Source organism: Spermophilus citellus (genome assembly GCF_964194105.1).
Source record: "Spermophilus citellus genome assembly, chromosome: 13".
Classification (NCBI taxonomy): domain Eukaryota; kingdom Metazoa; phylum Chordata; class Mammalia; order Rodentia; family Sciuridae; genus Spermophilus; species Spermophilus citellus.
In genome coordinates, this window is record NC_138193.1 from 11,264,900 (window position 1) to 11,286,007 (window position 21,108).

Below are 21,108 nucleotides of genomic sequence, written 5' to 3' on the forward strand. Positions count from 1 at the left end.
TGAGAACTGTTTAGTTCTTTTGTCCACTGATTAGGTTATTTGGAGGGTTTTGTTTTTGGTGTTTTTGAGCTCTTTCTATATCCTGGATATTAATGCCCTGAGGAGCAGGTGGCAAAAATCTTCTCCCATTCTGTAAGCTCTCTTCACACTCATTTACTTTGCTGTGCAGAAGCTTTTAAATTTAATGCCATCCCAGTTACTGATTTTTTATTTACTTTTTGTGCTTTAGGAGTCTTGTTATGAAAACTGGTTCCTGTGCTGGCATGCTGCAGTGTTGGGCCTACATTTTCTTCTAGTAGTTGCAGGGTTTCTGGTCTAATTCCTAGGTCTTTATACACTTTGAGTTGAATTTTGTGCAGGGTGAGAGATGGGGGTCAAGTTTCATTCTTCTCTATATGGATTTCCAGTTTTCCCAAGACCATTTGTTAAAAATGGTCTCTCTTCTCCAGCCTAGGTTTTTGGCACCTTTGTCTACTATCAGATAACCGTACTGATATGGGTTTGTCTCTGTGTCTTCTATTTCATTGGTCTTCATACGGGTTTTTGTGCCAGTGCCAGGTTGGTTTTGTTACAATAGCTGTGTAGTATAATTTGAGGTGGTATTGTGATGCCTCCTGCTTTGCTCTTCTTGCTAAAGATTGCTTTGGCTATTCCAGGTCTCTTATTTTTTCAAATGAATTTCAGAACTGCTTTTTCTAGTTCTATGAAGAACATCACATGAATTTTGATAGGCACTGCATTACAGATTATGTAATTTCTATTGTTCTATTCTTACATTCATTGATTCATTCCTTTCTCCATTTTGTTTGAGAGCACTGAGTATTTTTACCGTATTTTTAAAGCTTTTTTATACTAAAATATACATAAAATTACCATTTTAACCATTTGAAAATATATAATTCAGTGGCATGAAGTATATTCAGTGTTGTGCATCCATCACTACTATCTACATTCAGAATTTTCAGCTTCCCCCCACAAAAAAACACTATTAAATAATAGATCTGGGGCTGGGGATGTGGCTCAAGCGGTAGCGCGCTCGCCTGGCATGCGTGCGGCCTGGGTTCGATCCTCAGCACCACATACAAACAAAGATGTTGTGTCCGCCGAAAACTGAAATATAAATATTAAAAAAATTCTCTCTCCTCTCTCTCTCTCTCTCCCTCTCTCACTCTCTCTTTTAAAAAAATAAAAATAAAAAAAAATTAATAGATCTGTCTCTATGAAATTTGCCTATTCTAGATATATGTGGAATCAAATATTTGTCCTTTTGTGTCTGGCATATTTTACTTAGCATGTTTTCAAAGCTCACCCTTTGTAGCATATATCAGAATTTCATTTTCTTTTAAAGAGATGTGGTCTTACTATCCCAGGATGGCCTTTAACTCCGAGGCTCAAAAAAGCCTCCCATTTCAATCTCTTGAGTAGATGGTAATATAGGCACATGCCACTGAGTCCAGCTACACAATCTGTCATCCATTCATTTGTTGATGGACATTTAGGTTGTTTCTAATTTTTGGCTATTGTGAATAATACTGTTTTGAACATTTGTGTTTAAGTATCTGCTTGAGCACCTGCTTTCAACTCTATATAGAGTATATGCCTGGGTGCATATACCTAGGAATGGAATAGCTAGCTGAATTACACGGTTTTTCTATCTCTGATATTTTGCAAAACTACCAAACTGTATTCCAACCATCAACACAGCATTCCAGTTTCTCCATATCCTCACCAACATTGTTATTTTCTCTTATACTGATAATAGCCATCCTAATGGCTATTAAATGATATCTCACTATGGTTTTTATTTGTATTTCCTTAATGGTTGGTGATGTTGATTATGTTTTCAAGTACTTACTAGCCATTTTTATGTCTGTTTAAGTCCTTTGCTTATTTTCTTCCTTTTGTTGGTGCTGGATTTTGAACTCAGGGCCTAGTATATTTCAGACAAGTGCTCTATCATTGAATTATACTCCCCAACCCTCTTGCCTATTTTTAAATTGGATTGTTTTGTTTTGTTTTGGTTGAATTATAGTTCTTTAGATATTCTGGATATTGAGCCCTTATCAGATAAATTAAAACATTTTCTCTTTTTTTTGTGTGTGTGTGATGTAGGTGATTGAACCCAGGGCACTGCACATGTAGGTAAGCATTCTACCACTGAGATATATCCCCATACCTCCTGTTTTTTTTTTTTTTTTCCACAACAGGGTTCTTGTTTGATCAGGAAATATAGAGAGTTTCCACAAACTCCCTTCTATCCCCCAAACAGTTTCCTCTATCATTTATATCTTGTATTAGTGTGGTAAACTTGATGAGCAAATGATACATTAACTAAGGTCCATAGTTTTATACTAGGGTTCACTCTTGGTATTGCACATTCTCTGGATTTTGAAAAATGTACAATGACATGTGTCCATTCTGATATATCATACAGAATAGCTTCACTGTCCTAAAAAGTCCAGTACACCACCTACCTATTTGTCTCTCCCTCCCACCAAATCCCTGACAACCTTCAAGTGGGCTCATATTTGTTTGTTGAAACACTTACATGATGAATGCCTTAAAAATCCTTGTCAGACAACTGTAACAAGTTGCATTTCAATGCTGGCTTCTCTTGTCTTTTCTCAACAGTTTTAATTCTTGTGATGACAAGTAAATTTCTTTGAGACCTGGTACTATCACTTTCTGATTTTTTTTATTTTCATAAGCTTCCTATAACTTTGCTCCTGCTAGGAAAGTGGGACACTGTCTCACTGCTGCTAGGTTGGGGTGGAACCACCAGACTGAGGAGTACAGGCTCCCTGTTACTGAAGGCAGAGGTGGGAGTTCAGGTTCTCCACTAGACCTCTGCTATTACCACCAGAGCTAGGAAGAACAGAAGCAGTTTGTTACAGATCCTCACGTCCTCCACTGACTTGATGGTGGTTGGCCCTGCTACTGCAGAGAAGTGGTAAGAGTTCTGACCCGGCAGGAGGCCTCCTTTGTCACCACCCTAGCAAGTAGAAGGGATACCTCTTACTACAAGATGGGAGTAGATGTCTTGGCTCCCTATGTGGTCTCCACTGACACCATGAGGCTGGGGCCTCCTTACTGCCTGGTGTGGATGGAAGTCCTTATTCCTCATTCAGCCTTCTTTGATACCATACTGGCTGGGGCTAGGAGGTGGGAAATGTGGTCCAAGGATGCACATTTGAGGTTCTTTGTTACAACCTAGCCAGGATCAGAGTCTAGGCTCTCTACTTGGCCTTTGCAGGTGGGAACTGGGCTCTAGTTTTTTCTATGGTGTTTGGAATAAGCAGTTAATGATTAAAAACTGTCTGCTTTGTGGGGCTCTCCCACTCCTAGTTCTTTAGTTCAGGAGAGGTTTGTTTGTTTTATTCTGGGGGTGGGGGGGGTCTATTTTGGGTTACACTCATTGTCATGTCCAGTTGCCAGTTATTACAGCATTCTTTCTGGGATATATGGAGAAAAGGAAAATATGATAACTCACTACATGTTATTCTTTGTGTCTTAAAATCCTAACCAGTCATCCTTCTTCTGTCTACTTTTCATTGTTCTTTTGTTTGTTTTATATATACTGTTCAGAGTTACCAGCTATACTTAGTGAGAGGAATAGGAAAAGGTAAGTCTACTCTATCTTTGCAGTAGTCCCTTTTAATAGCCTTTACTAACAGCTATATCATGTACAAGGTACAAAAACAGAAACAGTACTGAACTTGGAGTTCAGAGGACTGGGTTCAAATATCAACTAACTTGGAAATTCAGAGTAATCCTAGCTGTCCAAATTCATAATTATTTAACCTCTTTGAACTTTACCTCCCATATCTGCAAAGAGAAATAACATCACCATTTCATAAGACTTGAAAAGATTAAGTGAGATTATGTACTTAAAAGCACCTGATACAACTCTTGGCACATAGTCTGCACTCAGTGGCTCTGACTCTATGCATGTCAAAATACTTAAGATAAAAAAGGAATTATTTGAGACCCATTAGATGTAAATAAGCTCTGAATTAGTAATTATTTATTCTCCATTTTCTTGTTTTAAAATAGGACCCCATCCCAAATAGATTCAGAAAAAGATACATGTAAACTAAAGGTAACCTGTAATTTCAGTGTAGAGATGAATCTATCTTGGTTTCTCACTTCTTGTTCTAGTTGGAGAGTATTCTGGTATTTTTCAGCTTCAGAAACTGGAGCCCCTAAACCAAAATGATGTTCTTTGGTGGTAACCTAGAGGAAAGAATGGGAAATAACAGAGGCATTCATTTTCAAAAAAAACTGTGATTTCTCATGATTATCAATAAATTTTGAGAATTCGTAACATTCTTTATTGGATGATTTTTTTTTGGTGGGGGGGGGGGTTACCAGGGATTGAACCCATGGCCTTGCGCATGCGAGGCGAGTATTCTACCAACTGAGCTATATCCTCAGCCCTAGATGATGTTTTAAATTGTTTTTAACTATGAGCCAGTGATCAAAAGAACAAGTTATTTTCTTAAACTTGCATTATAAAACATTATCTGTATGTTTTCTAAATATAAAACTATAAACTTGAACATGTTTTTCAAAGAAGAGATGCCCTATCTTATCACTGTTCTAAGGAAATATGAGAAAGTAGCAAATGCAGCAGTCTATGTCTAGGCCTGTGTAGCCACTAGCTACAAGTTTACTGTTGCTATTGTATATTAAGCAAAATGTTTGCTACCCTTTCATAAAGAACAAATTTCCCTAATATATACATAATTCCCTAATATATACATAATAAAAAAGGAAGAAGAGATGCCCTAATACAAAAATTGGTAAAGACCATAGGCATTTACAGAAATGTTCCATCTTTACTGTACAAATTAGAACACAAAATAGTCACATTTATTCATTTAACCATTACCTTGGCAAAGATCAATAAATTGGATATATAATTCAGCATCCTAATAAATCAGTGGTGGTAGTATAAATTGATAGAGTATTTATTGAGAACAGTTGTGTAAATATCTACTAACATTACAAAAGTATATAGAGCTTCTGTCCAAATAATTCCATTTCTAGGAGTTCAACCCACAAATACATTTGCACATGTATAAAATGACAATGTTGAAGATTTTCCACTTTAGTATACTATACATACTCCTCCACATTGAGCTTTTTTTAATCTGATAACATACCTTAAAGATTGTGTTATTAAGGGAAAAATTTTCTTTCCATGAATCAAGGATACCATTATGTAAAGAAAGTAAAAATTTACTATGAGCATCCTAGATCTTTCTTTCCAACACAGCTGCTGTTATCCAAAATATCCCTTGGTGAATTATAGAATTAAAATCTCTCTATTGACTGGTCTTGTGTTGCATCTTGTGCAACCTGGCACTTAATAAGCAAACTGTTGGATTTAGTTTCCTTTTTTCCTTTCTCTAAATAAAATACAGATCTCCTTTTATGTCCATTTCAATAATTATTGCACCATCTGGAATGTCAGCATAAAATCTCACAGAATATTTGAAATCATGAATCATTTAGTCTTTTATGGGCTAAATCAGAATCCTATCATTTCTTACAAGTTTCTGTTGGGAAGTGTATTTCTAGTTATAAACATTCAACTTAGGGTAATGAAATGATTTCTCACTTCAGCAAGACTGTTTAAATTTTAGTGAACATATGACTCACATGGGAATCTTGTTTAAATACAGACCCTTATATACAGTAGCCTGAGATTCTACATTTGTAAAAAGCTGCCCTGTAGTCCCTATTTGGCTAGTAGGACATCTTGAATTGCAAGGATCTATTTAAATAAAGTCTAAGCCTGCCCAACATAATTTGTTCTCTTCCCACTTTTCCAAACTTATCTCCTACTTGGCACTTCCAAGAACCCCTCTAGTAAAGACAAAGTATTCTACACATCTTCTTACATACACTTATATGCATTTTTCTCCATTTAACTAGATACTTTTAATGCTTGTCTTCAATTTCATATTCTCCAGGTTTTCTCTATCTTATCCATTAAATAATTAAATTTCATTGAGACTTCTGTCTTACTAAATATAGAACAATTTATGTAGTTATTATTTTTTCTAGGTATGTCTTTCTCATACATTTATCAAAATCTTAAGAACAAGCAGTGTCCAAAAGTTGTGTCTCCATCAACACTGTTCTTTATAAAATAAGAAGGTGCCAGGATCAGTGGAGCACACCTATAATCCCAATGGCTCGGGAGGCTAAGGCAGGAGGATTGCAAGTTCAAAACCAGACTTAGCAATTTAGGGAGGCCCTAAGTAACTTAGTGAGACCCTGTCTCAAAATAAAAAAATAAAAAGGGCTGGGGATGTGGCTCAGTGGTTAAGCACCCCTGGGTTCAATCCCTGGTACCTAAATAAATAAGGTGTCAATAAAATCTGTTGAGGTTGATACACAGTATGCAAAGCAGACAAAATTGAATTTTTCCTTCTCTTTGGTAAACTAGTCAAATAGAAATTCTACACAATTACCTATAAGGCTAGTCTAAGAATTAAAAACAGGAAGCAACCACAAATCCACTGAACAATCATGAGCAATCATGTTGGACTTGCTACTTACCACCCCCCACACTAGCTTTGGAGGCAATATGGCTGATGGGGAGAGAGATTATTGTACCTGAAATCCTCACACCTGGCCTGCCAGTTCCTACACCTTGAGACACCTGAGTATCTTATACATTCCAGTGACCTTTAACATCAATATCCATAAGAATAGAATGTGGTATTTCTGTACAGATCTCATACAGAGAATGCAAATGCGAAGTTTATTCTCCATTGGGAAGTAGCAAGCACGGTGATTAAGAGCACATATTTTGCTATCAGACTGCCAATGTTCATAACCCTAATTCTGCACTTTCTTAGTTGCATGACACTGGGCACATTACTTCTCTAGCCATGGTTTCCTCATCTGATCACTAGGGGTGACAAAAAGAGTGCCTACCTCATAGAGTTATGTGAGGGTTAAATGAATTGGTATACATTAAAGCTCTTCGAATAGTGCCTGGTACATAATAAACACTATAAGTATTATTATTTACCATTATTATTATTACTAATTCCTCTCTTTATTTATCTAATCAGCCATCACATCCTTCTGATCTTTTCACAAAACTCTCTCAAATCACTGTTTTAGTTCATGCTATCCAATTGTAATAGTCACATTTATTCACTGATCAGACAAATTTTCAAATAGCTAAAATATGAAAAAAAATCAATAATATTAGTGTATGGGGATAAAAAATGGAAAACAAATAAAAACCTACAATTTCAACCTTCAATTAGTCTAGGGAAGTCCAGGAAAAATAAATCAGAAATTTAAAATACAGGCTGGGTGCAGTGGCACAAGCCTGTGATCCCAGCAGCTTGAAAGATTGAGGCAGGAGGATTGAGAATTCAAAGCCAGCCTTAGCAATGGCAAGGTACTAAGCAACTCAGTGAAATAGGGCTGGGGAGGTGGCTCAGTGGTTGGGTACCCCCAACCTTCAATCCCCAGTACCAAGAAAAAAAAAATTACAACACAGCATGATTGCTGCCACATGAAATTATTGCGTATGTATGCTAAAAGAAGACAGAGAAAAGAGCAACAAAAAAAGTGTTTCTGACTTACTGCCCCTCCCAACCAAAGACTTAGGATCTACTCTCCATTCCCCCAAAAACCATGAACATACCGCTAAGCACTGAACACGTGATATTGCTTTTACTGGATGTCCACACTGTGGCAACTTTAACAAGTCTAACATAGACCTCTTAAACCCTCACCTGTACCCCTGCTCTCTCAGCCATGCCTCCACTCCAGTCTTCTCTGTGTCAAATGGCACCATCACTTGTGCATGTACCCAAGGTCAAAAAAGGAGTAGTCATTTTTAATTTCCCCAACACTCACGTACTCTATCAGCAAGTCCTGTTGGTCCCACCTCTAAAATATATCTTAAATCCACTCACTTCTGTACATTTTTATTACACCGCCTGAGTCGAAGTCGTCATCATCTCCCACCTAGATTACTTCAAATTTTCTTCTGGTCTTTCCACTGCTTTTATTACTCCCTACAGCTTATTCTCCATACTAAAATCAAATCAATCATTTTAAAATGACAAGATACCAGTTGGGGCTGTAGCTCAGTGATAAAGTCTTGTCTAGCAGGCACAAGGCCCTGGATTAAATCTCCAAACTGTTTAAAAAAAAAAAAAAGAGTAAAATTAATACCATTTGAAAACACTCCAGTGGCTCCTACTGCAATAAAATCCAAAAAATAAAATCCAAACTTTTTATGGTCCTACATGATTTGGGCCCTGCCTTCACTTAAAAGACTTGGCACTCTCTTCTTTGTTCACCTGCTAGCTTTGTTTTCTTTCTGTTCCTCTAATGCACTGCTATACTGAATATTTGTTCCTCCTCAATTCTCATGTTGAAATCCTAACCCCCAAAATGGTTATATTAAGAGGTACCAGGGCTGAGAGTGTAGTTCAGCAGTAGAATACCTGCTTAACATGCCTGAGGACCGGAGTTCCATCCCCAACACCAAAACAAAAACCAGGGATGGGGGTGAGTTGTAGTATTTGGGAAGTATTAGGTCAAAATTAATTGCCCTTAAAAAAAAAAAAAAAGCCCCTAGGAACTCCTTTGCCTGTGCAAATGTCCTGAAAGTATCTATGAAACAGGAAATAGGCCCTCACCAAACATGAAATCTGCTAATACTATGATCTTGAATTTCCCAGCCTCCAGAACTGTGAGAATAAAAATTTCTGTTGTTCACAAGCTACCAGGTAGATAGTATTTTGTTAGAGCAGCCCAAATGAACCAAGTCATGCCAATCTCATTTCTCTTCAAGGCCTCTGCCCTTGCTTTTCCCATCAGGAATATTTTCTCCTCAGCCCTTTGCATAGTTGGCTCCTTTTCATCCTCAGCCCTTTGGCTTGAATACCACAGGGTCTTTCCTGCCTTCTCATCTAAAGTAGCTTCTTTCCTAGTCACTGTCTATTTAAGCGATTTGTGTTTATCACTACTTGAAATTACATTGTTTAGGGGCTGGGGATGTGGCTCAAGCGGTAGCGCGCTTGCCTGGCCTGCGTGTGGCCCAGGTTTGATTCTCAGCACCACATACAAACAAAGATGTTGTGTCCGCCAATAATAAATAAATAAATAAATAAATAAATAAATGAAATTACATTGTTTAATTAATTCACATGTTTATTATCTGTCTTTCCCTATTATATACCATCCAAGACACTAGGTTCTTGTCACAAGTATATCTCCAATGCCTGATAAATGCCCACCACAAAGTTGCTTAGTAAAACATTTATTCTATAGTTTTCAAAATAATGAATTTTGATTATTTAAACAAAGTAGTTTCAGTGGCGGGGAAGAAGGGAAAAGTCTAAAGAGGACTAATGAATGAATGAGGAGTAAAGAGAAGTGGAAAATGTAAACTTCTTTTAGGAAGCATAGTTGAAAAGAAGAAAAGTGAAAGTTGGAGGAATACCAAGGTTACAGAAGGGTCATTATAAGAGGAGAAAAATATGTTTCTTAATTCTCAAGGACCCACTTAAGAATCAAGCAAAAGCCCTGGGTTCTTCCCTCAGGAAAATGCAAATACAGATTGAGCATCCCTAGTCTGAAAAATCCAAATCCCAAAATGCTCCAAACTCTGAAATTTTTTGACAACAGTACCACCGTAAGTAAAATATTCCACATGTGAATTCATGTCTGGGGCTGAAATGAAAATGTGGGTACACCAAAAACACTGTATAAAATTACCTTCAGGACATGTGTATAAAATGTATATGAAACATAAATGAATTTTGAATTTAGACTTAGGTCCCATCCCCAAGATGTTTCATTATGCTTATGCATTTTTTTTTTGAAATCCAAAACCTGGTCTTCTGATTTCAAGCATTTCAGATAAGTGATGTGCAACCTATACCCACAAAAGTTTACAATTTCAGGGAGTTCAAAAACTCCTTAAGGTCCATGGCCTCAGGTGAAGAAGCCCCAAAGTATACACACAACCATTCCTAAGACTTGGGTTAATGTTAAGAGATGAAGAAGAAAGAATGAGGAAATATGAGACAACCCACATGAAGAGTGCACACTGTCCTCTGGGACAAGGATGAGAAAAGCAAGGATAGGTGAAGATTTGGATAAAATGTGGAGCTGAGGTTGTGGCTCAGTGGTAGAGTGCTTGCCTAGTATGTGTGAGGCATTGGGTTCAATTCTCAGCACTGCATATTAATAAAATAAAAGTCCATTGACAACTAAAAAATATATTAAAAAAAGAAAGAAGGGGTAGAAATGTGGGGAAGTTCCAAAAGTTCTTTCCAAAAGTTTAGAATTATAGACACTTTGAATAGGAAGGAAAAGTCAAAGGGTGTAGAAACCACACAAATTTGATGAATAATTTTCAAATTTTTATATTTGTAACAAGTGAATATTTTGTGAATTCATTTAAAAAATAGTAAAGTAACAGTTTAACTTAACAAAAAAAGAAATAATCTCTAATTGGGTGCACCAAAAACACTGATAAAATCACTTTCAGGAGATGTGTATAAGATGTATATAAAACATAAATGAATTTTGTATTTAGACTTAGGTCCCTTTGATCTTCTGTTTCACTAAAAAATTAAATTTTACTAGATCTTCTTTCAATAATCTCTCCAATAATTCCATCCAAACCCCAAGCTCTTCTCTTTTCTACACTCCTAACCATAGAGTAAAGAAATAAGTTGTGTCTTCAAAGCTACTCTCTTCAGAGAGGTAGTGTTTACCAAGATCTCTTGGAAACACAAGAAGGGATTAAATAGTTGTTTTCAGGAGGCTTCTCTATGCTAAAAGGATTTAGTAACATAACAAACTGTTGCTAAGAACATAACTAAGACAAAAAGAACTACCTTACTAACTCACTCACTTCAAAATATTATCCTGGGATGCAGATATAAGGATGTTTACAGCAACATAATTTGTAATGGCCCCAAACTGTATAAAATCTATACATTCTTAAGATAGATAAATGGTGGTGTGTTTTAACAAGGGAACACTAATCAGCAAACTAACTACAAGCAACAATAAGGACAAATCTTAAAAACAATGCTGAGTAAAGAAGATGCAAAACAGTACTCAGTAAAATTCCATTTATATGGAATTCAAAAACAAGCTAAACTATAACATACATGTTCATGTTAAAGACTGTGAAACTACAAGGAAAGGCAAGGAAGTTGGGCAAGCGTTTATCTATGGGGGGAAAAAAGAGCCTGTGATGTGTAAAGAGATGAATAACTGCACTTGCTCTAACTACCTCTGCATATGGAGGAGTTTAAATCAAATCATCCTAGAACAACCTGCTCTAAGCAACTGAAAAAGAAGGCAGAAAAGAGAGCTCAGAGAATGTCTACTCCTAATTATATTTTCTTCAGAAAGTAAATGAGATATATTTTGAAGCTACCATTAAATAATGCCTACGTTTAGAGTCTGAAATGTTTCGTTAATGTTAATTCTCTAGTAAATTCATTAATGTTAATTATTGAGAATTAACTAGATGAATTAAGATCAAAAGGTTTAGTCCGTTAATCAATTAAAATATAAACAAGAATCAGTTTTATCTTGGAGGCAGAGATGTGATTCTTCCCTTTCTCTTATAAATAACCTATTTATTTAATTTACAAACCGATTGTCTTCCTTACAAGAAAAACCAAATTGAACTTGACATGCTGAAAGCTGGTAGAAGACATTTAAAACAAAACACATCCTGGGACAAAAAGTCCCGAAATGGAAAAAGGAAAACGCTAGAACACTGTCTTCTGTGCAAAGTTTCAAAGAAGCCAGAATACTTAATTTTATTCGGGGGCGGGGATGATTTTAGGTGTTGAGTCCATGAAAACCGCATATTTGAGACCTACAATAGCTTTTCAAACAAAAGCCAACGTACCCTGACTCTCCTGTGTCCAATTCCTGCTGAAATTATACTATGCAAACGACCAAATAATATCGAAGTCTATAAGGGAGACTGAAAAGTGAGCCTGGGAGTCAGAAAGAGGTAGACTCAACGCTAAATCTGACTTCCAAAAGTCTCCGCTCCACTCCAGCGCGTTTCTAAGCAGACCAACCCAGCGGACAGCCGTGGCAGGAAGGGAAGCGAAGCGGTCACCATAGGAACTGGGCTCAACCCTAAGCTCCCCACAAACAACCACAAGGGCAGGCTGAGCCGCCCGAGGGCTTTCCTGGCCCGCGACTCGGCCCGCTACTGCCCCTCACAGCGGCTGCGGCAGAGAACACCCACTGGGCCCTCAGCCCCCGGTCCCCCCACAGAGCCCTCTTGCAGCCTCCCCGTCGGAGGCCTCCCGGCCCGAGAGCGGCGTTTCCCCACCCTGGCGCGCTGCTTCTACCTGGAGCTCCGGGGACCTCTCTGGCCCGCCATCCTCCCCGGAGCTCATCCCTGCGACTGCCTGGCCAGGGCCGCCAGGAGAGATCCAGGTCCCGCCCGGCCTCCATCCTCCGCCCCTTTCTCCTCCCTGCCCATCCCAAAAATCAGCCCGGCCCCGCCCCTGCGAAGGCGGAGAAAAGCGGGCCCCGACCGGAGGTCGGCCGGGGCGGTTAGCGCCCGCCTGCGCGCCGTCGGCCCCGCCCTCCACGCTCTGTACCTGAGGGGGGCTCTACTTCCACCTCCCCGGCGCCTCCGCTCCGCTTCCGTCCGGCGCGCCCCCAGTCCCCGTGCGCACGCGTAGCTGGCTCCACTCGCCCTCTCGCGGGGACTACAAGCCGTGCGCGTGCACCCACGCACGTAGCGACGCGTACATCCACCTGCTCGCGGTATAGGGAGCCCAGGAGAGGCTCTTCCCCGCCCATTCGCGCCGCGCAGGCGCAAGCCCACGCTGCGTCCAGACGCCGGACCCTGAGCGTCCCGTTTCCTAGTAACCATCAGCGAGACCCCTACCCCACCACTTTCTGGCTCCAGCCGCGGCTGCCGCACCTGGATGGAACGCGCATGCGCGGTGCAGTCTCTTGCTGGCGGTCCCTCAGCTCTGGGACACCTGCTGCTTGAGGCAGTGGCTTTGTGTCACTTTTCCTAGGGATCGGGCATCGTTCTGGACTTACGTTCAGTGAAACGGTTACTCCCCAGAGTTGCTCTTCGGCGCGGCTCCTGCCACAGCCAGGAGGCTGTTCCTGAGGGAGCCTCCAGGTTGGGTCCTCCCACTGCAGCCTCCAGGGAACGAGCCCGCCGGTCCCGGTGAGCCCGGGCAGCCTCCCGTCCAGGGAAGCCGTGCACCCATGACCTCCGTCAGCCCTGCACGATGGAGTCAGGCTGGTATTGGGAGGTGGCAAAAATAGGAATGAAAGCCCAGATTCCCAGGCCTCCTCCAAGTCCCCTTCCCAGAAAAATGGGTGATAGTTAACAAAGAAAGATAGACAACCTCACGTGATGTTTTATAGAGTATTGATTTTTTTTTCCCCTTGGTTAATATCCTTCAATTTTCTCTTAATTTGGAGTCTTCAATCTGGGAACACTCTAACTTAACCTGTGTAGTATTTTTGGCCATCCAATTGCGTAAAAAATGTTCAAGTGGAGAAATGAGCTCTGTGTTATTTTGCCAATTTTTTGAAGCCTAACTTAAAAAAAATATTATCTTTTGTTTCTTAACATGTTCCACCCTTCTTAAATAACCCAGTAGCATCTGAACCGCATTGTTGATGTTGTCTCTTTGTCTTTTCCCACAGATAACATAGACATTTGTTTTTGTTTTTGTTTTCCACGGTCTCCAGTTTTTTTGATGCGGTATAAGTCTGTGCCTGTCAAAAATAAGTTCATGTTTGAGAAAACTAACAATTCCTGTTTCTTGGTGAGTGCTCATTTTTTTTTAACCAAACATTATTTGCAGGGGTAAGCAACTTTTATGTTAAAACAAATTTCTTTAGAAAAGTACTTAAATCTAAGTATCTTGTTTTTCAAATCCCTGGGGTTGTTCCATAAAATGTTTATGTCATTATGTTTTTAAAATTTTGTAACATTTATTTACACATACCCATACTTTATAACTAGATACTAGCAAATTAAATGTTCCTGTTATTTTAGACAAAGAGATGGGAATACCCAGGGAGCACATTTCCTGTCAAATATTATACCTGATTGATAAAATAAGTAATGAAGGAGCATGGGCTTTCAAAGACTATCCTAAAAATTTAGGGGAAATGATGTATAATCTGGTATCCTCTTTAGATATAAGATTATTTTGAATAGAAGAGTGTCATGTGGCGTGGAAAACAAATGAGGAAGAATGTACTAGTTTAAAAACTAGCAGTTGAGCTGGGTGTGTAGTTTAGTGGAAGCATGTGCTTGCCACTGTGGGAGGCCAAGAGTTCAATCCCTAGAACCAAAACAAAACAAAAATCTATCCATTGCAATTGAAGACTTCAGGGGGAGGAGAATTATTAATATAGGAAATGGAAAATTTTATTAATATAGGAATAAAAAATTTAAGCATTTATATATGCTCCCAGATGTTACCACAGATTCTTGGGAAAGAATATAGAGAGAAGATATTTTGAAGGCCAAAAGAAGGCATCAAGATTTTAATTTATTTTCCTATTATAGACTATTCACTTACTCCCCTATCTTAAGAAAGTGAAAATTTCCTATAACTTCTTTATTGCTCTAAGGTCTGGATTTTCTAAACCTTTGGTTTCTCCGTCATTTCAAAAGCTTTACCAGAAAAAAACTCTGCTTTGCCTTTTTTTTCCCCCCTGTGCCACTCTTGGTTTCCTCAAAAAAAAAAAAAAAAAAAAAAAAATCTGAGACTTCAGACATACATGTTAAGCTACTTGATGTTGTGCCACAGTTTACTAAAGGTCTGTTCATTTTTTAAATGGTGCTGGGGGTGGAACCCAGGGCCTGACAGGAGTTAGGCAAGTGCTCTACCACTGAGCTACATCCCCAGCCCTCTATTGCTGTATCTTGGGATTTTTCGGTTCATCCTTTGGTAGTGTTAACCCCACCCACAATATGCTTCATGTTGGAAATTGTGTTTTTCATCTCTGGAAGTTTGGTTTTTAAAAAAAAATCTTTCATTTCACACTGTATCATGCTCATGGATTACTCTATTTTCTTGAAAATATGGACTATATTTAAAATATTTAAGTTACTTAGTTGTATACTAATTATATTTTAAGTGTCACTTCTGGATTTGTTTATAATTTTATTTCTGCTTGTTTTCATGCCTACTAAAGTTTGATTGCCAAACATTTCAGATATTACATTTTGGGATGCTGAAGTGTGTGTGTGTTCTTTAAATATGTTTGACTTTCTTCTAAGATGAATAAGGTTATTTGGAAAGAGTTTGATCCTTCAGAACTGCACCATCCAAGCCAGGCATGGTAGCGCACACCTTTAATCCCAGCAGGTTGGGAGGCTGAGGCAGGAGGATCACAAATTCAAAGCCAGCCTCAGCAATTTAGTGAGGCCCTAAGTAACTTACTGAGACCCAGTCTCAAAAAATGAAAAGGGACGAGGTTGTGGCTTAGTGGTTAGGCACCCTGGGTTCAATTCCTAGTACTCAAAACAAAACAAAAAAACTGTAACATCCAAAATAGTGCCACTGTCTACATGTGACTATTTGAATCTGAGTTGATAAAATTAAATTTTATTTGTAATGTCCACATTTCATGTACCAAAAGCCACATGTAGCTAGTGGCTACCATATAGAACATAGGTATAGAATATTTCCATCACTACAAATAGTTCTACTGGACAGTGCTAAATAGTGGTTAGCTTTTATGGTTTGTTTATATTCTATGTAATCTTTAGTTTTGGATGATTTGGACCCTATACTGAGTCAATAACTTTCTGAGCATTCTACCCAATACCTCAAATATTAGGAGGTCTTTCCATTCTGGTGACAATGTAAATCATCCCTTGTCCTGTGTAAGCTCTGGATTATTCTGCCTTCTCTTTTTAGGTGGCTGTTTCCCAGACTTCACATTTTTCCTTCCATACATGTACTAATCAGCACTCAGCTGAAGAATCGAGGGGAATCCTCTTCAGACCCTAGAGTGCTTTTCCACTCTGTATATCTTTCCTCTCCACAGACTCTAGCCTCTCCAAACTCTAAACTCTGTCTTCTCAGTTCATTAAAATGACCACACTCTGGGTTCACTTCTTCTGTGCTGAAGCCTGAAAATTCCAAATAATTTGCTTTCAGAGGACTCACCTTCTTTATTTTCTTTCTCTCAGTGATCACTCTCTCGCACAGCCTATTGTCCAATACAGTTTGTCTATATTTTTAAATGGGAAAGTATGAGCATAAATCTGGTTCCCATTGCTCCCCTGTGACTGGAAACAGAAGCTAATCAGATCGCCATAGTTTGAGGTTCCATGTCACTAATTATCTCCAATGGAAGTAATTTGCAGTTTAACAGTTGTTACCATCTGAGGGAATGATTAGTTCAAAGACTGGAAGCAGATGCGGATTTCCCACAGCACATACTTTAAGAACATTAGTGAGCTCATACAGCTGGGGCAGGAGAAAAGAGGGCTAGGGGAGAGTGTTAACTGGTATGTTAGTTTTCTGTTGCTACAATTTGCCACAAACTTAATGCTTTAAACAATATAAGTTTATTATTATATGGTTATTTTTTAATATTTTTTAGTTGATGATAGATCTTTATTTTTTTTTAATATGTGGTTGCTGAGAATTGACCCAGTGCCTCACACATACCAGGCACGTGCGCTGCCACTGAGCCACAGCCACAGCCCCTATTATATGGTTCTTAAGGTTAGAAATCCAAATTGGTTCTTACTGAGCTAAAACTAAGATTTCTTGCCTTTTCAACTTCTATAGGCTGCTCATGATTCCCTGGCTTGTAGTCCTTGTCTGTCTTCAAAGTCAACAAGTCCTTCCCACATTATATCACTCTAACACCTACCTTCTTCCCTTCCTCATTCACTTACAGAGACCCCTGTGATTATATTGGTGCCACCCAACTAATCCAGTGTCATCTTCCCACCTCTGGGTCAGCTGGTCTTTGGGGGCCATTATTCTGCCTCCCACAGGTGAGGACTAGATATGTAGAGAATTTGGCTTTTTGTCTGAGATGGAAAGCAACTAGAGTATGCTGAGTGGAGATTGATGTGATCTGGCTTATGTTTTAAAAAGCAAAACTGGGGCTGGGGCTGGAGATGTGGCTCAGCGGTAGAGCGCTCACCTAGCAAGTGCGGGGCCCTGGGTTTGATCCTCAGCACCACATAAAAATAAATAAATATATAAAGATATTGTGTCCAACCACAACTAAAAAATAAAAATAAAAGCAAAACTGTTAGAAAACTACAGTATAGGCCATGGTAGAAGTAGAAACAGGATCCATTGACAGACTGGACATGGAATATAAGATAAAGAAGAGTAAAAAATGACTCCACCTGCAGTGCACAAGGTTTCATGTCATACCACATTCTCCTTAATGTTCAGTACTATCCACTTTTCTAGTCGACCATAATGTCAGTAAACTTGAATTTCCAATTCCTACTAAATTTGAACATCTCTTATGTATTCATAACACACTTGGGATTCCTCAATCTATGAATTATGTCTTTATATCCTTTGCCTATTTTTCTCTTGGGTTTTCTTTATTCTTATTGATTTGTAGTTCTTTCCAATACTGCAGCTATTATGCCTGTCATCTTTAGATAGCAAATATCTCCTTTCAAACTTTTATTCCTTTTTATGTATGGTTTTTTCACTGATAGGAATTGTTACTTATGAGGACTCCAATCTAAATTCTTTAAGTCTTGTTCAATAAATCCTTCTCCAAAAAAGGAAAGAAAGAAATCCTTCTCCACCCCAAGGTGACAAACAAATTGTTCTGTTTTCTTCAATTGTATTTTTAGTTCTACCATTCACATTCAGGTCTTTTCTACATTTGAACTTTACTTTTATATGTAAGATAGGGATCCTGCTTTACTTTCACAGGATCCTATGTGATTGCTTCATGGTCCACATGGTGAGCCAGTGTTCACAGTGCCAACATACCAAACTTAGTGAGCTCAATCTCCATTGCCTTATAGTGTCTCCTGTAGCACATGTGAGGTTCATGAACATACCTAGGTCCAAGTTGCAGCTCTGTCATGTTCTTTTCTTCCTTTATTTGTTTCTGCACCTGTACAAGATTGCTTTTGTTACTTTGATTTTGTAGCATATATTAATATCTGATAAGATAAGCCTCTTTGTTCTTTTTGTCTAAATTGATTTAATCTTCATGAACCTTTATTCTTCTATACACATTCAAGATTTCCTCTTGAATAGCAACCTGAATGCTGGGCCAAAGAAGCCCCAACACACTTGTTATTCCTTCATGTCCTCAGGACTCTGGAGGAAGTTAAAGTGAGACTTTCATGGACAAATCTGCCCTGATATTTGGTTCTTCTCTAATTCCTCTATTAGAATGAAGTTTAATGTGCAAATTGATAATTAAATAAATTACCATTATTTTAGATTTATTTCAAATGCAATATGTTGTTTTATAGGGTTTTATTAGTGTTTTATAAGCTTTATTCCAATTTTATAGTTTGAAAATGTTTTAACTTTATAGAACTGTAACAAGAATAATAAGCTTCACAGTTTTTTATCCTTCACCTCCTAGATTCAACAGTGTTTAACATTTTACATATTTTACTTTCTCTCTGTACTTACCTATTGCTAAACAATTTGAGAGCAAGTTGCAGATATGATCCTTCAACTTTAATTGTTTCAGCATGTATTTCCTAAGAATAAGGATATTCGTTTATATAATCACAATACAATTATAATTTGTGGCATTAAACATAGATACAATATTATTATCTAATAAACCATCTATATACAAATTGTACAATTATCCAAGTAGTGGTCTTTATACTACACTCTACAACACATTCAAAAATCACTCATTACATTTGGAGATCATGTACTTTTGACTTTCTTTAATCTAAACAACTTCTCAGCCTCTCTTTGCTTTTCATGACATTGACACTTTTTAATACTATTTTGTTTTGTAGAATGTCTTTCAATTTTGTTTGTGCCTCAATCTGATTTTTTCATTATGATTAGATTCAAGTTATACTTTTTTCTCTTTTTCTTTTTGTTGTGTTGAGAATTAAACCCAGGGCCTCACACATGCTAGGGAAATGCTCTACCACTGAGCTACACTCCCAGCCTCAAGTTACTAATTTTTGACATGAGTGTTTCCTTTTTAATTAAATAGAAGAAACCGAAACCAAATAATAGTATAAACTTAATTTTATTAACTTGAAAGTAGTGTTAGGTTTGGTTTTTTTTTTTTTTTTTTTTTTTTGATGAGGAAGAAAAATTCCTGTTCAAGTTCCAAATATAAGAAACAAGTATACTGGGCTGGGGATATAGCTCAGTTGGTAGAGTGCTTGCCTCACATGCACAAGGCCCTGGGTTCAATCCCCAGCAGCACACACACACACACACAAAAAAAAAAAAGGAAGAAGAAGAAACAAGTATATCTACATTTTAGAACTTCATCAGAGATCTTTTAAAAATGTAGCTAAATTGCATTTGATTCCCAGAAAACCAAATCTGTACTACTGATTGTTATATTAGTAACATGTAACTGTTTTATTTACCATACTATAGCAGGCCCAGGATTCTGTTTTGTTATAAACACTGATACTCAATCACAAATAAAGATTGACAGGGATGTAAGAGATTCCTCAGAAAATTAAAATAGAAAATGATTAGGGCTTGATAGATATGGAATTGTAAACTATCAACAGATAATACAGTAGATAAATACTGAAGAAATAATACATTCTAAATAAATGGGCATGGGCTTTCACTAATAGCCATGGAGTCTGCATCTTTGGTAGAACGCTGTTTTCCAAAAAGCACTGTACTTCCTTTACTGTGATGGGAAACCTGTCCTCTCTGCCATACTAGTCAACTCTACCTAGCAAATTCCTGCCCATCTTTCAAGGCCCTACTCTGACTTAGTCTCCCTTCCTTTGGGAACCTCTCCCAGGTTGTAAACTCATCTCTTTTAATAGATTAGGCATTCTTAACAAGTACCATATCTTTATTAGTCATTGCATTACTAAGTTTTTTGTCACTGTGAACAAAATACCTAAGAATAACAAATTAGAGGAGTAAATATTTATTTTGGCTCATGGTTTCCAAGGATTCAGTCTTCAGTAGGCCAACTTCATGGCTGTGGGTCTGAGATTAGGCAGAACAAGATGGTCGAAGGCTGTGATGGAGGAAAGCTGCTCAGCACATGGTAGCCAATAAGTAGAGAGAGAGAAAGAAGAAGTAAGGGACCAGGGAGAAGGTAGGACATGTCCCAAATGACCTTCTTCTAACTAGGTCCCACACCCCAGTAGTCTATTCAGCTATTAATGGATTAATCCACTAATGAGGTCAGAATCCTCATGATCCAATCATTACCTAAACGCCTAACATCTGGGGGCTGGGGATATAGCTCAGTTGGTAGAATGCTTGCCTCATATGCACAAGGCCCTGGATTCAATCCCCAGCACCATAAATAAACAAATAAATAGTCAATCTCTGACAGGGTACATTGTCCAAGAAAAAATGGAAAACAAAAAGAGAATCTTTCATTGTATAAGAATTGCTATTTTGTGTTGTCAGACATGCTATACTATATTAAAAAGCAACTGTTGATAGGTACAGAGGCAGGGTATTCCCATGGGAGAAGCATTTCTTATATGATGTGGAATCTCAGGGTAAAATTGAGTCTATTTGGTCATTGTCCATATAGCCTGGCCCGTAACAAGACAAGACTAAGAGAAGTTTTGTTATTTACTGAAAGGTGATAAACATAACATCAGGCAAATTCCTTTTTAAAAAGACTTTCAAGGGACTTTATGGACCTACAAACACTTCCACAAAGAAAATGTAAATACTGAAAGGTAAAGGGCAATTTTACTTTATATTTATAGCATTACCATGACATTTCATCCAAACCAACATTGCTATGAAGTTGTCAAAATTCCTATTGTATTCACTTGTTACCTACATCTTTTTTTTTTCAGTAATCAGATTGAAGAAACTACTTAAAAAGGTGTCTTCAAACAACCTTGATATTTGTTCAACTGTCCCA

The 21,108-nt window shown here is 38.1% G+C and overlaps 1 protein-coding gene across 1 annotated transcript in view; it reads right to left on the reverse strand.

Moving 5' to 3' along the window:
• TSGA10 (testis specific 10) overlaps positions 1-13,186 on the reverse strand; it is a 108,508-nt gene extending 95,322 nt beyond the window's left edge. Inside the window, exons 1-2 of the mRNA XM_081265374.1 lie at positions 12,642-13,186; positions 4,105-4,233 (exon numbers count right to left, since the gene is read on the reverse strand). The gene's annotated coding sequence lies outside the window, so the exon portion shown is untranslated. The remainder of the gene's footprint in view (positions 1-4,104; positions 4,234-12,641) is intronic.
• Between the last annotated feature and the right edge of the window lie 7,922 nt (positions 13,187-21,108).